This window comes from Chiloscyllium punctatum, chromosome 11 (assembly GCF_047496795.1).
Source record: "Chiloscyllium punctatum isolate Juve2018m chromosome 11, sChiPun1.3, whole genome shotgun sequence".
Taxonomy (NCBI): Eukaryota; Metazoa; Chordata; class Chondrichthyes; order Orectolobiformes; family Hemiscylliidae; genus Chiloscyllium; species Chiloscyllium punctatum.
Window position 1 is genome coordinate 40,852,316 of NC_092749.1, and position 16,328 is coordinate 40,868,643.

At 42.6% G+C, this 16,328-nt stretch overlaps 1 long non-coding RNA gene across 2 annotated transcripts in view; it reads left to right on the forward strand.

The window, feature by feature from the left end:
- Positions 1 to 16,328, forward strand: part of LOC140482924 (uncharacterized) — a 55,205-nt gene that overhangs the window by 8,987 nt on the left and 29,890 nt on the right. For both annotated transcript variants that reach the window (XR_011961821.1, XR_011961822.1), the window contains exon 2: positions 11,540 to 11,830. This is a non-coding gene — a long non-coding RNA (uncharacterized lncRNA). The remainder of the gene's footprint in view (positions 1 to 11,539; positions 11,831 to 16,328) is intronic.

The window sequence follows — 16,328 nt, forward strand, 5'->3', positions numbered from 1 at the left end:
GTTTATGGTCACAATCTGTTTAATTTAATAAAAGGGAAATTTACTCTGCTTTGCTAAACACCAAAATAGAGGATTACAAGAGAAACAGTGGTTTATGCCACATAACCTTTCACATTAAATCTACGTTCAATAAAATAAATGCAATAAATTTTAATAATTAGGTAAAATTCAATAAAATCAATCCACATTCTGTAAGATGATGTTACAGCTTCTCTAGATTGGAATGGCTTATTCTGTGAAACAGTCCAGGTTTACTAAAGTCTGTGCTGTGGGAACATGATGCAGCATACATGCCAATAACAGTGAAAAGTATCAGGGTTAATTTTATAATTGACACACCACCATAAAACAAGTTGCACATTGATGACATATTATCCAGTTTCCATTGCATCGACACTCATGCAAATGGTAATTTAGGTAGTTTTCGTAAAGGGGTACCATCATCAAATTGAAGCCTGGGCAGTAAGGGCTAAAAATACTAACATCATGTGTCCCAAATTTGTGCATAGTATAGGCCAGATGCCCTTTTGCCCCTCTTTATCCAGTTTTGCGAATAGGATTGGTATATGGGAGTCAATTAATAATTCCATCAATGTCCTATTTTGCATGGAAGTAGCAAGTAAATTTGACAAAGCAAGTGCTATCAAGACAACAAGTGGATCCAAAATAGCACTTGATTCACTAGATATAGCGAGGTGAGCGGCGCAACTGAGCCACCAAAAATTCAGTCTACCACCAATCTCAATAACATATACCTGTCCTAATCAATGAAGTTGCTTTGAACTTCCACTTTGTAGTCATGAATCCGAAATCATCTAATGTCTGGCATTTTTCCCCAATCTTTCCCCCATGTTATTCAATGGACCTCACCCTCTCAGGAAGTTAATAATATCAAAGTGAGAGAAATAGCTAGATAAAAATCTCACCCAATTTCACTTCAGAAATTTTAACCCCATTATTAATAATTAATCTCAAACCCAACCTTCAAAGATATGAGTAATATTCTCACCTAGTCATAGTCCTACTGGTGCCAGTCTGGAGTGCTTCACCATTGCTTCGTTCGACAAGGGCTGAGGCAGTTCCAGCTTATTTATTTGTCTGGAGCTTCTTCAAAGATTAGTGACATTTTTAATGTGATGATGCTGCAGTTTAGTTCAGCACTTTAAGGCAGTTAGCCACAGAGACATACAGGCCTGGAAAAACTCATGCTTGCTTCAGTATCGATGTTGAATTAGCCGAAATATGAAGAAAGTTGTTGGAAACATTCAGTGCCACAGATAACATTAGTATTGAGAGGAATAGTTAAGAGGCCAGTGGGGGTACATTTGATGAGGTCTTGCCTGCTGGCTGGAAGATTACTGAGACCCCCCACGTTTTCAACTCTTGGAATGCAAACTGGTTTTAAGTGCACGAAGGTCTAACCATTGGCAGGACTTTCAGGGATCAAGTATGCATGGGCAAAAATCTGTCCCAAACGTGCCCAGGAGATGCCAGTCACTCAAAAGGCTGGCAGTCTTTTTATCACCAGTATTACCAGGGAAACCATGCAAACCATAGAAATAACAACTATTGGACGCCTTGCATCGAAGAGCAACTCAGGTCAGAGATAAGAAATGGCAGGAGGCTGGGGCTCACCAGATGGGGCAAGACTCCTGATGCTCTGCCCCTCAATCAGACAATAGGGACTCGCCCCTCACTCACCACCGAGCTACCTGCACCGTTTATATGTCATGCATTCTACATGGTGACAAGCCTGACTACTGCCAGCAGTAGTGGGGTGAGGCTATTAAGTAATTCAGTGTCTCTTACTTGGTCTGTCCTGGTCGAATTTGGCTAGCTTTACACTAACAGTGAGTTCTCAGGTGACTGGAGAGTCTGGTACATGATCAATAGATTCTGTTAGGCATGGAGTAAGTAGAGGGTAGGGAAAAGGCAAGGGGGGTGCCCAAATTCTTTCTCTGTTGCCACTTCAGTCGGCTGTCACTGATGGGGCATGAGGTGCACAGAGCCTTCCCAGGGGCATCCCCTTCACTTTAGGTCCTGGACAAACTTTCTCAGGGGTTCCTCACATTTTTGTGGACATTTTGAGGGTGTCTTTGAAGTGTTTCCTTCATCTCCAGTCCCACAACCCCCACCCACCCTGAAGCTTTCTCGATATGTCACAGTTATGAGTAGAGCACTAACATCTGGGAATCTCTTATCAGGCAGGTGGACAATGGGGGCTTTTGTCCGAAACATCGATTTTCCTGCTTCTCGGATGCTGACTGACCTGCTGTGCTTTTCCAGCACCACTCTAATCTAGATTCTGATTTCCAGCATCTGCAGTCCTCACTTTTGCCTAGGTGGACAATGTGGTCTGTAAGCATGGTCAATGTCTGAATGCTAGGCATGTTGGCCAAGGTGAGCATACTAATACTTGTGTGCTTGTCCAGCAAATGGATTTGAGAGATCTGCCCAGAACGCACTGGTGGTACTTCTCCAGAGTTTAGAGGTGGCTGCTGAGCAGATACAGGTGAGCAATAGTAATACCTGTTTTCCAAAATGGTCACTAATTGGCCAGTAAAGGGCCTCAAATGGCAGGAAGGTCAACCGTGGATCTTCCATCCCCGGGCTTTATTCGGGGGGGGGGGGGGGGGTATTGTGTTCACATGTCATATTCCCACCTGATTCATTGCCCCCCTTGCCTTCCAATACAATTTTCCTCAAAAAAAGGCACCCACAGTTTCAACTTGATGATGGTCTTTCTGCACAGACACTGCCTACACTGCTCAGTTTTCAAGCATTTCATCATTTGCTGCCTGCAATGTCCAGAATCCACCAGTAGTTTGCTGTCTGATTTCACTGATTGGAGTTAGCACATAGATAGTTTTGTTACAATTGGTCTCAGTTCCTCCTCCCAAGGGAAAAGTTGTTGGATAGGTGCCACAAGTTAGGACAACCTTGGGTTCACCAATGATGTCAACCTCAACACAGAAGCTCTCAAGGATCACCTTGGATGGAATTCTATCTGTGATATTGAGGTGCTGCCTACATTCTTGATTCCTGAAGAAGGGCTCATGCCCGAAACGTCGATTCTCCTGCTCCTTGGATGCTGACTGACCTGCTGCGATTTTCCAGCAACACATTTTCAGTGCTGCCTGCATCCCCTTATTCCCAGCATGAAGCTGAAAGCTTGGCAAAGCCTACCCTGGCTCTTTCAATGAACTGTGCAATTAATACCATTTACACAGTCTTTATCCATAACCCTGCAAAATTTTCCTTCTTAAGGAATTATCCAATTCTCTTCTGGAATTTCCAGTTGATTCTGCTGGCCCCCAGACTTACAGTCAATGCATTCCAGATCATAAGGTAAGTCTTTAGAAAATTCTCATCTTTGCTTTTCTCTCAGTTAACTTAATATCGTCTGGTCACTGACTCTTCATTAGATGGAAACACTTCCTTCTTAGTTATTGGATCAAAACCCTTCATAATTGTGACCTCATTCACCAAGTCTCCCTTTAACTCTCTTTGCCCTGAGGAACAATCCCATCTTCCCCAGTCTCTGGCCAAAGACTCTCACCCTCAAAGTAACTGGAAAAGGATTTAAAACGCTCCAGTGTGGATAGCTGGCAACGATTTAGAGATGCATATGATGACAACAAAAAAATTTATTGGTGCTTCAGAAAGGTTCCCCAAGGAACCCTAGTTTAAATGAAAACTGGGAATGTGAGGTTTTTCATATCTTTTCACTGTATTTTCATGCTGTCTCTGACTGAAGTGGTGTCAAATTTGAGATTTGAGTGCTCCCCTCAGATTTTACTTCAGATAATTCTGAGGCAACAGAATTGCCACGTTTACTAATCAAATCTGGTGCTTTTTCTGCAGTTAAGTTGCTTGTTGATTGGTGCTGTAAATGGCCGATGAGGTCACTCAAGCAGAGCAGTCACGTTAACACACAAACGTCAGCTTCTCTTCCCCATAATGCTTCCTTTACATTACACCCTGTTGACTCAAAGAAAAGACTGAGGAAAACAGTGGAATACTGCATGAAATTACCCTCAGAATGTTATACTACCCATCAATTTTATTGTCCCTTTCTTCTCCTGTGGAGTGAATCTTGCAGTGGCTGGGGCGAAATAGGGTTTCTTTGTCTGACAACAATGCTAGAGATTGACAGGTCAGGTTAAATGATTTACCAGGCAGGGTTAGCCATTCAGTGAAATTCAGGAGAGGGAGAACAGGATGTGAAGAGCTGAAACAGATAGCCCTGCTGGGGAATGCTGTACATGAAGAGAATAACAAGAAAAACCACCTAAATGCCCTGTGAGCTCAGTGTATTTACACAGCGAGTGAGTAAATCATGCATGCCAGAAAGATTCAAGGTTTATGTCTCACTTTGTGTTGAATCAGGTGATGGCAGCCTAGAAAAAGAGAGTGACATCTCAGTGTAGAAAGGAGGTAATTAAGGGTTCTGCTCCTGACCAGCTCCTAATCACTGTTAACAACATGAGCCTGTGGGATATTGAGTAAGAACACGGTTGTACTCCCTGATGATGCTTCTGCAGTGAAATTTAGCCAACTCACTCACACTGTCAGAACCAAAACTTTAGTAATGCCAACAATGTACTGGGAGTTGGGGTTACATGGTAAATATTTTTGGCAAGGGAAGTGTAAAAGTATTATTATTGGGAAGAAAGCTCCTCTGAAAATATAAATTGACAGCAGGCGATTGCAAGTAAGAGAAAGAGAGATATGTAATCTTTACGTTTGATTGAGTTATAGAACAAATGAAGAGATCTCCTTATGACTTAGGCAATAAGCAACTTGGAGAGGTTCCCAGAGGGCAACCACATGCCTGTTGTGGAAATACCATGAAGTGAGGAGAAAATTTGCGAGGAATGAGAGATTTTTAAGAAAGCAAGGTAATAAAGCAAGTGGATGGGCAGAATATAATGTCCTCTTCAAAGCTAATTCTCGTGGTGGGATCAAGGCACTTAATCAGGCAAGTGGATGAGTGGGGACCTCATTACCTTCCTGCCTTTGCCCCAGTTATGCCCTTAATTCCACACTTAATGCCTACTTGATGGTATTATCTCATTGCCATTGGTATTCACCCATTTTGGAGGGGTGGGGGTTGGTGGGATGTGAGGATGGGAAGGCTTGAACACCTTGTTGGAGTTACTTACAGACTTTTGAAGGATAGCGACAGTCCCTCATCCAGTGTCTGCTCGCCATGTGACCACTGTGAGCCACCAAGACCATCCCTGGCAACTTCCAACTCACCTCTCACCATCACCTCGGGGACTCAATGGTCTTGGACTATGACTGGATGTATTGCTGGCAGTCGCCAACATCCTTATGGTGGCACGGCTGAGCAATGGGGATTTTAGATTAGCCATCAACTCTGGGGTGCAAGACCTACATCCCTGAAGTTTGTAAGGCTGAAGACAACCTACCCAATTGTCATGAAATTTAGTGGGCCCACCTTAAGAAGGGCAATGAGGGTCCCTTGTCAGCTACCTAGCTGAGGGCAAGATCCAGATTAAATTCCCTTTTGACATTATTCACGTGTGAGGCCTGACAGTAAATATTGATTGGCTTCAATCGTGCAATCATAATAATGTTCATTCTTGATGCTCACACACATACTTTTACAACTGAAGCTACAAAGGATTCATGGCCCATTATCTTTCACCACTTCAAGGAGCTGTGCAAGAAATTACAGCACCCCCAACTCTCGCTTTCACAGATTTGTTGGAACAGGACTGACCAGGATTGAGTCTGGATTTCCCTTATCACACCAAGTGCTGCATTTACCAATTCAGAGACTAGGGACAGTGAATGCTGGGGATATGGTAATAATTGGAACTCTGTGCTATAATTGTAACTCACCTATATCTAGGCTACTATTTAATAGGAATTAGATATAAACTACTTGATCTTCAAAATCAGCTAAGATTAGACATTTATAACATCAAACCTCTCACTGGGCACCATGTCAGGTAGAATACTTGGTGCTAATTGAACACTGGAGTGGCCACTTAATGAAATCTGAGTTGACAGTGTGGAACTGGAAAAACATAGCAGGTCAGGCAGCAGCCGAGGAGCGGGAGAGTTGATGTTTCGGGCAAAAGCCCTTCATCAGGAATGAAGCTGTGAGCCAAGAGGGTGGAGAGATAAATGGGAGGGGCTGGGGCTGGGGGGAAGGTAGTTTGGAATGCAATAGGTAGATGGAGGTGGGGATGAAGGTGATAGGTTGGAGAGGAGAGTGGAGCAGATAGATAGGAAGGAAGATGGACAGGTAGGACAGGTCATGAAGGCGATGTCGAGTTGGAAGGTTGGATCTGGGATAAGGTGGCGGGAGAGGAAATGAGGAAACTGATGAAATTCACATTAATGCCATGTGGTTGAAGGGTCCCAAGGTAGAAGATGAGGTGTTCTTTCTCCAGGCATCGGATGTTAGGGTGTGGCAATTGAGGAGGCCCAGGACCTGCACGTCCTTGGTGGAGTGGGAGGGGGAGTTGAAGTGTTCAGCCACAGGGCAGTGGGATTGGTTGGTGTGGGTGTCCTAGAGATGTTCTCTGAAGTGCTCTGCAAGTAGGTGTCCTGTCTCCCCAATTTAGAGGACACCGCATCAGGAGCAGCAAATACAGTAAATGATATGTGTGGAACTGCAGGTAAAACTCTGATGGATGTGGAAGGCTCCTTTGGGATCTTGGACAGAGGTGAGGTGGGGGAGGTGTGGGCACAGGTTTTGCAATTCCTGCAATGGCAGGGGAAAGTGCTGGGAAGGGAAGGTGGGTTGGTGGAGGGGAGGTGGGGGGGGGGGTGCATGAACCTGACAAGGGAGTTGCAGAGGGAATGGTCCCTGGCCAATTAAAGATAAGCAGTCACATAGAAGAACAAAAAAATAGTTCCAAGTTTTTGAAATATTTGTGTAAAAAATCTGGGAAAGGCACATTAAGGTGAAAAAGGGAGAATGTGGCAGAAATGAGATAAGGAAAGACTACATATAGAGGCAGGAAATGGAGTCCATTTGAAGTGATCAAGCAGAGGGAGCACCCTGTTTGAATATGGCTTAGATGCAGCCACATGAGGTGAGTTTAAGGTGGATGCACAGGTTTGATATTTTAGAGGTGGCTTCACCAGTTAGGAGTACAACAGCTGGAAACAAGGGTTAGTCCTGTGCATAACATGTACAGGGTCAGCCTACAGATCAACACACGAGAAGGTGACAGATCCAAGAAAGCAGCTAAGATAGAATTATCCATCCCTGTCCTATCCAACTCACTGTGTTTATGTTTATATAAATTATTGGCTGTCACCAAACTGAAAATCTCCAGCTGGTCCAGATAAAGCCCTCAGAAAGCCTTTGTGCCCTTTCATTGTTCACTGCTCACACCTCTCCCCCGATAGTGTAAACATTTAAGCTAAGTTGGAAGTGAAGCACTTGACATGTTGTTTTCAGATAGCAGATCATTCTAAATAAGTCCAGTTACATGATGCATTGTCACTTGCAGTATTTGGATTTCAGGTGTGTGTCTTCCTGATCCATGCTTGCTCAGCTTGTTGCTTGAAGACCAAGATGACACACAAATCCCATTTCAGTGAGGCAGAGCTGTGCTGATAGGAGGCACAGTTGAGTATACTCAGTGAACAAGGTCAATTTGCTCCTTGGTGACCTGGGGTCAAGCAATGAGGCTATGGTGTCAACGTGTACAAGCCCACGTTATAAAAATTTAAAATCGGATTTTGTTGAATTTTTTTTTACTTTGAGCGCTAATCTACTCACTTCTTCTTCTCATTGTCCTTCATGACCGAGCTTAACTTGCTTGACTGGCTTCCATTGCAGTTCACTAGCTTCTGAGATGAATGGATTTTATGGTCTTTGCCTGGCTTTGTTGAGAAGAGCTTCCAAGAAATGGGAAATGGTTCAGACTTTCCATCAGTGCATCACCATCTCTTAATTGATGGAGGGGGGGAGGTGATTTTCTCTAGTTTGATAGCTAGAAGGAAGAGTGTCTTAGACTTGTGTATGCATTTGCCCATTTTCTCCTATACTTTGGAGAACTGTAAAATCTGCAAATGAGTCAAGTAGGTATGTTAAAGAGAGAAGAGACAAAAAAACCTGCATATACCAGTTTCCAGAGTAGACAGGCAAGTGGCTAAAAGAACACAGTAAGTCAGACAGCATCAGGAAGTGGAGAAGTTGACATTTCAGGTATAATACTGGATTAGTGGTGCTGGAAGAGCACAGCAGTTCAGGCAGCATCCAACGAGCAGCGAAATCAACGTTTCGGGCAAAAGCCCTTCATCAGGAATAAAGGCAGTGAGCCTGAAGCATGGAGAGATAAGCTAGAGGAGGGTGGGGGTGGGGAGAGAGTAGCATAGAGTACAATGGGTGAGTGGGGGAGGAGATGAAGGTGATAGGTCAAGGAGGAGAGGGTGGAGTGGATAGGTGGAAAAGAAGATAGGCAGGTCGGACAAGTCAAGGAGGCAGTAACTGAGCTGGAAGTTTGAAACTAGGATGAGGTGGGGGAAGGGGAAATGAGGAAGCTGTTGAAGTCCACATTGATGCCCTGGGGTTGAAACCCCACCCGAAATATCGACTTCTCCACCTCCTGATGTTGCCTGGCTTGCTGTGTTCTTCCATCCTCCTGCTTGTCTATCTTAAAGAGAGAAAACAGTTTTAGTAACTTTAAAATTCAGTCTGGAATGCTTCTGTCTAGCCTATGGGTTGGGAGCTATGGTCATTGGATGGGAATAGGGGTTTATGATGTTGTGATGGATATTGGATTTGATGGGTTGTATTTTGTTGAACTTGGACATTGGTCTAAAGAAGTGAAGGAGATTTAATCAGTCTATTTTCAAACAACATGACAACATTATGTGACTATTCCTGGACTACCTTGACTTTCTCTCCAGTGACATTTTTCACTGTCGGCCTGCATTGAAGTCTATTGGGCAGACATCAGTCAACAACTGAGCAGATGTTATTGGAGGAAGAGTAATAAAGGACTTCTGAAAAATATTTTTTTTACCCAATTTCCATTGGCACCATAACCATGGACAATGACTGACCAAGTTAAATCCTCTGCTTTGTCCAGCTCATTCTACATAATTGCCAAACCAAAGACCATTATGTCCAAAACAACTCTCTCCTTAGAGCTCAGCATAACTTCATTAACAACTTGCATATTGGTAACACCCTTAACAACATCCCAACATCATGTGGCCAGAGTGAAAGGAGAATGAGTGGAATGGTATATTTTCAGGTGCTGCTGAGAAATTTGTATTTGCTGTGTTTATGAGATTGTTGCATTTTTCTTGATGTAAAACCCAGGTTTTGGCTTTGATGTTGGTTACATCTGTCAGCCACTTGCGCTTTATAGTTTCCCTGGAGATTGTCCAGCTGGAGAGCAGTGACTCCTTTCCTGCCTGTACCTCTCCCACTAGGACCCCCAGAGAGACATTTAGGTACCTGCTGGGGGCCAGCTCTGCAACACATTCCCCCAAGAGAATCCTATTTCCCACATCTTAGAGATGGATTCCTTCCTTAAGTTAGGTGGTGCAAAGCCCAATGGAAATTGTGTGGCAAAAGTAGGTGGGCAACCCATTTTTTCCACAAGGCCAGCTGAGCACTGTGACAATGGTATTAAATTGAGTTTTTGGAGGTAAAATTATCTCAGACTCCAGAGACATCATGAGACCCGAGCCCACCCTGTTGACTTTCTGTCCTGAGTTAAAATCAGGTTTTCTGATTTGAGTCCAACTGATCTCTCTGACAAGCCTTCAGTCAACTTTGTATTTAAAGTAACACTCAATTCTAATACAGTAGTAATTTGTTGCCAATCGATATAAAACTCTGGCCGAGCAGGCTTGAGGCCTACACCTGCTTCTAATTCATATATTTGCATCTTTGTTGACCCTGAACTTCAGTGAAAACATGCGTTAAAAGATGTTTTCCACATCTCCTTCTCTTGAATGTCTTTCTGATGATAGCTTATGTGCAGCTAACATCTTGGTGATCATCATCTGCTTTTCTTTGAATGTGGATATTTCCAACATTACTTGAAGCCAAGCATATGACCCAAAGTGAAACAAGGAAGAAACCACAAAGCTACTGAATAAAAAGCAAACAGCTTCTGTTCATTTGTACATTAAACTTCCTAGAGTCACAGAATCCCAAAAGTGTGGAAGCAAGCCATTCAACCCATCAATCCCACCTAGACCCACCACCATACCTGTAACTCTGCATTTCCCATGTCTAAGCTCGCTGCCTAATCTACACATCCCTGGAGACTACGGGTAATTTATCATGGCCAATCCACCTAAACATCCACCATTTTTCATTGAATCCCTATAGTGTGGAAACAGGCCATTCAGTCTATGAGAACTCTCCAAAGAGCATCCTACCCAGACCCACACTCATACCCTATCGTCTCCCTGTAACCCTGCATTTCCCATGGCTAATCCACCTGGCCTACACATCCTTGGGCACTACACAGCAAATTAGCATGGCCAACCCACCTCACACGCACATCTTTGGACTGTGGGAGGAAACCTACGCACACAGGGGTGGGAATGTGCAAACTCCACACAGACAGTCACCTTAGAGTGGAATTGAACCTGGGTCCCTAGTGTTGCGAGGTAGCAGTGCTAACCACTGAGTCACCATGCCAACTTTGTTTCCTTGTTAAATATGTGGGTGAATGTGCAGGCACACAATCCTGGAAATTGCACAAAGACCGACTTAAGTATAGTTCCACAGCAGATTGAGAAATCCACAAATGAACACCATAAGTGTTTAAACAAAAGACCAGTCAAACATTATTGTGTGTTGGTATCTGCCCAAATGAGCCCATGCTCCAGCATTTGGGACTGATCCCGCCAGCCAGAAAACTGCCCTTGTGCTTTTTGATAGTTTGTATTTCTTGACGTAGAGTAGACAGTGAGTATAGAAAAAAACATTCAAGGCCATACTTTTCCTGTTATATCATTGTTGATAGTATAACTTACTTTAAATGCAGATAAAAAATCAAATGTAGCATTTCTGACCTTTGCCCCAGTATGGTTTGATTTGCTTTAAATGTGAATTAAAATACAAATGTAACATTTCGAACCTTTCCTCCAGTATCTGTAAACAGATTATGCAACTATTTCTGACACTGCTTTATGGATTCCAGCTGTACACATTAACCAAATTTAAGTAAACCTTACTTATGCCAAACCGACAAAGAATTCACACCATCTAAACTTCCAACAACACCTTTCAGACCAAATAAAACATTCCTTTACTGAATTGAAATAAACAGCAAGCAGACTTCCAGTATATATCTATCATCACTTTACGCAGAATGCAATGTGTCGGCAGTTACTGCACATCACACGCAGCACCGCTTAGGTTCACTGCTTTACCAAAAGAATATACCCAACGTGAGTTTTAGAAACAAATGTTAAATATAAAATAACGTGCAAGATAAATTCCAAAATGAAGCAATCCTGTGTGGTTTGGACTTTAAATGTGTCAATAGTGATTTTTTTTCTCTCTCTCTTTCAGTTCCTTTAAGGGCCTTCTGCTTTTTTGGCTGTGAAGCCTGGGCCTCTGACTGAGGTAATGTAACATTTATGTGAAGCAGCTGTTCAGAAGAGGAAGCACATTGCAATTTGAAAATAAAGACAGCGGTGCAGAATTGCATTTCAGCAGGGGGCAAATGATTACGGTTCAACATCCTGTTTATGACCAGACTTTGGGAGTGTGAGTGTTAACAATGCAGGAAAAGGGATGCACACCACACACTTCTGTGAAATGCGTAATCCATTATCATTGGCTTGTTACTATTGGCCTAAGGTACCTATTTTTATCCACACTACATGAATAACTGTCAACAATGTACAGTGTCGTTAAGCGCATTGGCTTTAAGTACTGAGTCACTTTAGAACTTGTTGAGTGATTTAAATTTTTCTTCACCTGCAAAAAAGTTTACTTTAACTCCATAGGAAGCCCATGTTACAAATTCTTTTATTAAATTATAAATGACATATGCTAATATTGTCAGCTAGAATGGTTCTTACACCCAGCATTGGGTTGACAACTCAGGTTGGATGGTTCTTCACTTTATGGTCTGCCTGTAATCACCTCAAAATCTTTCTCATCAAATTCAATACTTTTACAACCAACAACATCATTGAGTCATACAGCACAGAAGCAGACCCTTCATTCCAGCCTGTCCATCCCAACAATAATCCCAAATTAAACTAGTCCCACCTGCCTGTTCTTGGTCGCTATCCCTGCCAACATTTTTATTCATATACTTATCTAAATATCTTTTAAATGTTGTAACTGTACCTGTATCCACCACTTCCTGTGGGCATTCATCCCACAAATGAACCATGCTTTGTGTAAAAAAAAAAGCCCACATATCTTTTTTAAATCTTTCCCCTCTCAGTTTAAAATATGCCCTGTCAAAAATAACTATTTCTCTAAGCAGCTGGAAAGTAATAGGACGTATCAAGAGACTTCACAAGAATGTTGTCAAACAAAGTATATCACCGACCCATAAAAGGAGATATTAAGGCAAATGATCAAAAGCTTCATTAAAGACTTAGGTTTTAAAAAGTGTCTTAAAGAAGGAAAGCAGGAAGTAGTGAGACACAGAAGTGAGAAGATTACTCCAGAGTTTGCAACAGAAACAACTCAAGGCACAGCAAACAATGGTGGAGAGATTAAAAGTGTGGATGCCTAAGAGGTCAGAATTTGACCAGCATTGATACCTCGGATTGTTGTGATGCTTGGAGGGGTTTACACAAATAAGGGGAGGCTAGGCCATGGATGGATTTGAAAACTAGAATCAGAATTTTAAAGCAAAACATGGCTTGACCAGGAGGCAGCAATGTTGGTCAGTAAACCAAAGGATGTATAAACGTGGTGCAAGTTAAGATGCAGGCAGGTGAATTATAGATACCCTCAAGTTTACAGCAGGTAAAATGTCAGAGAACAACCAGGAATTATTTGGAAATCATTGAGTCTTGAAATAACAAAAGGCAGAAATGCAATTATCGACAGCACAGCAGCTGACCAAAGCTGAAGTCAAGCGATGTTACGGAGATTGGAGTGGGGACCAAAAACAAGGCTGAAGTCTTTCCAATGTTAAATTTAAGTTTTGCTCATCCAGTTTCAGATATCAGATAATTTAACAACAATGAAGGGGTCGATCGAGATGGTATTGCAATAAAGCTGAGAGTTGTCAATGTACACAGTGAAAATGGAGACAGTGTTTTCAGCCAATGCTGCTGAGGGGCATAATGTAGATGAGAAACAGGAGAGGATGACTGAGGTAACACAGGAATAAGGGGCACTGCGAGTGCTTCTCTGGCTAGGGTTGGGCAGTTAAGAGTGGAAACAAGCGTGAAGAGAGGTGGTGGCATCGGGGTAATGTTACTGAACGAGTAAAGCAGAAGCCAAGGCTGATGTTCCCTGGATTCAATACCTACCATTGTGGATGGTGAAACTGGAATTCAGTAAAAGTCTGGAATGTTAAGATAAAAAGATAACCCAGTCACTGTTGTTTGTTGTAAAAACTCACGAATGTCCTTTAGGTTCACTAATGTCCTTTAGGGAAGGAAATCTGTCATGCTTGTTTGGTCTACATGTGGTTCCAGACCCACAGTGACTCCTATACTGGCCTAAAGGCAATAAATGCTGGCATGGTTAGTGCCACCCACCTCTCATGATCGATTATAAAAACCTGACATCCCACCTAGCTGGATGACTGAGTGTGGGAGGAGAACGGTGTGGTCCTCCTTGTCAAAGGATATAAAGGGTCAATGCGAAGGGAATTGCCACTTTTCTCCAGCTAGTTTGTGGACTGTGCTGTGAGCCCTTCTGACATTGTGGTACACTGTATTTAATACTATTGACACAAGGCTGAAAACAAGTTGTAGGAAATCACACATGGAGTTCTGGGAAAGATTGACTTGGGAAACAGCAACACACATTCAAGGACTTTGCATTGGAAAGGGAGGTTGGAGATGGGAGTTTGTAAGGACAGTGGAACTGTTGGTAGTTGTTTTATGAAGAAAGGGCTGATGATACCAGAATTATTGAAGAAAAGAAGAGAGGTGCTCATTTTGGAAAAGCAAATCAGAACAGGACGTATCGACTTAATGGTCAAGTCCTAGGGAGTGTTGCTAAACAAAGAGACCTTGGAGTGTAGGTTCACAGCTCCTTGAAAGTAGAGTCTCAGTTAGATAGGATAGTGAAGAAGGCATTTGGTATGCTTTTCTTTATTGGTTAGAGAATTGAGTATAGGAGTTGGGAGGCCATGTTGTGGTTGTACAGGACATTGGTTAGGCCACTTTTGGAATATTGCATGCAGTCCTGGACTCCTTCCTATTGGAAAGATGTTGTGAAACTTGAAAGGGTTCAGAAAAGATGTACAAGGATTTTGCCAGGGTTGGAGGATTTGAGGCTGAATAGGCTGGGGCTGTGTTCCCTGGAATGATGGAGGCTGAGGGGTGACCTTATTGAGGTTTATAAAATCATGAGGGGCATGATAGGGTAAATAGAAAAAGTCTTTTCCCTGGGGTGCAGGAGTCCAGAACTAGAGGGCATGGGTCTAGAGTGAGAGGGAAAAGATATAAAAGAGACTTAAGGGGCAACCTTTTCAAGCAGAGGGTGGTGAAAATGAGCTGCCAGAGGAAGTGGCGGAGGCTGGTACAAATACAGCATTTAAAAGGCATCTGGATGTGTATGTGAATAGGAAAGGTTTAGAGGGATATGGGCCAAGTGCTGGCAAATGGGACTAGATTAGGTTAGGATATCTCGTCAGCATGGATGAGTTTGACTGAAGGGTCTGTATCCATGCTGTACATTTCTATGACTCTATGACACTCAGAGAATGATTAATAATATTGGCTCAGGACATGGAGGGGAAGTTTGGCGATCAGCAATTTAATCAGAGTAGGATAATGGGAGCAAAAGATGGGTGGTATGGAGAAGATGAGTTCAGAGCAGGGGCGCATAGAGAAAAATTGGATGTGAATTATGATATTCAAAAAAATCAATCAAACGTACACCTCTTTTAATGGGCTACGATTGCTTTCCTAGATTTTTTTTTCCTAAGAGATGAATTTTAATTCCTGGAGATTCTGTTCTGAAGAAGAATTATATTGGACTCAAAACATTAACCCTGTTTCACTCATCACAGATGTTGCCAGATCTGCTGAGCTTCTCCAGTATTCTCTGTTTACTTCAGATTTCCAACATTTTTAATATTTTGCTATTAACTCTAATATAGTGTCACTCCTGAAGCAAGCATTTGTAAAATCAGCTTTGGAATTGGCTAATGGACAGGAAATAGCGAGTGGGGAAAAGGAGCTCTTTTCCAGATTGGCGAGCCGTAACCAGTGGGGTTCCACAGGGCTCAATGCTGGGACTACGACTGTTTGCAGTATATATCAATGACTTGGAGGAAGAAAAAAAAATGTATTGTAGCCAACTTTGCAGATGGCAAAAACAGGTGGAGAGGCAGGTTGTGAGAGAGCTCCAAATAGTTTGCAGAGAGATATTGATTGGTGAAGAAAATGGGCAATATGTTGGCAAATGGAGTACTGTATAATGTGGGAAAATGTGTTCATTTTGGAAAGGAGAACAAAAGAACACTATTATTAATAGAGAAAAACAGGTGTAGCAGGTAATTAGGAAGGCTAATAGAATGTTGACCCTTATCTCATGAGGTTTTGAGAATATGAGTCGGGAAGTCTTACTGCAGCTGTACAAGATGTTGACACCACTGAGAATCTCAATACAACATGACTGTGCCTGACCACATACTGAGCAATACGAAGGCCTGTGCCCAGGTTTGGCTAACATAGATGAGTGATTGCTAAATCCAACATAGAGGTTTTTTTAAGGTGGCCATGCAAGCTAACCCTCCAAAACCCTGCCCTTGGCCTGCTCCAAAGTGATCACTGCAGTGTGGGTCTATGCCTAATTCTGGATCCATTCCTGAAATTGGGAAATGTAGAGCTTCATTGGAATGTCCATTTATAAATATGTGTCCTAATTTAGCATGTCTTTCCTAACTGGCTGCCTACCATACAATTGTATCTGGATATGGGTTCGAATGAATTTAGGCTGCTAGGTTTTTTGTTGGGTCTTCACAGTGAATTTGCGGTTGCAGCTGGCAGGGTAAGACCTACATGGCGAGAGCACAAGTACAGCTCTTCATCCATTCTAAAAATGGCTACAGAGTACAGTAGAAATTTCCTTCCTACTATTTACTGTAGATGAGGATAAATTCCTTACACCCCTCTGATTTGGATAGGTCAGTGTAAAAAGATACATT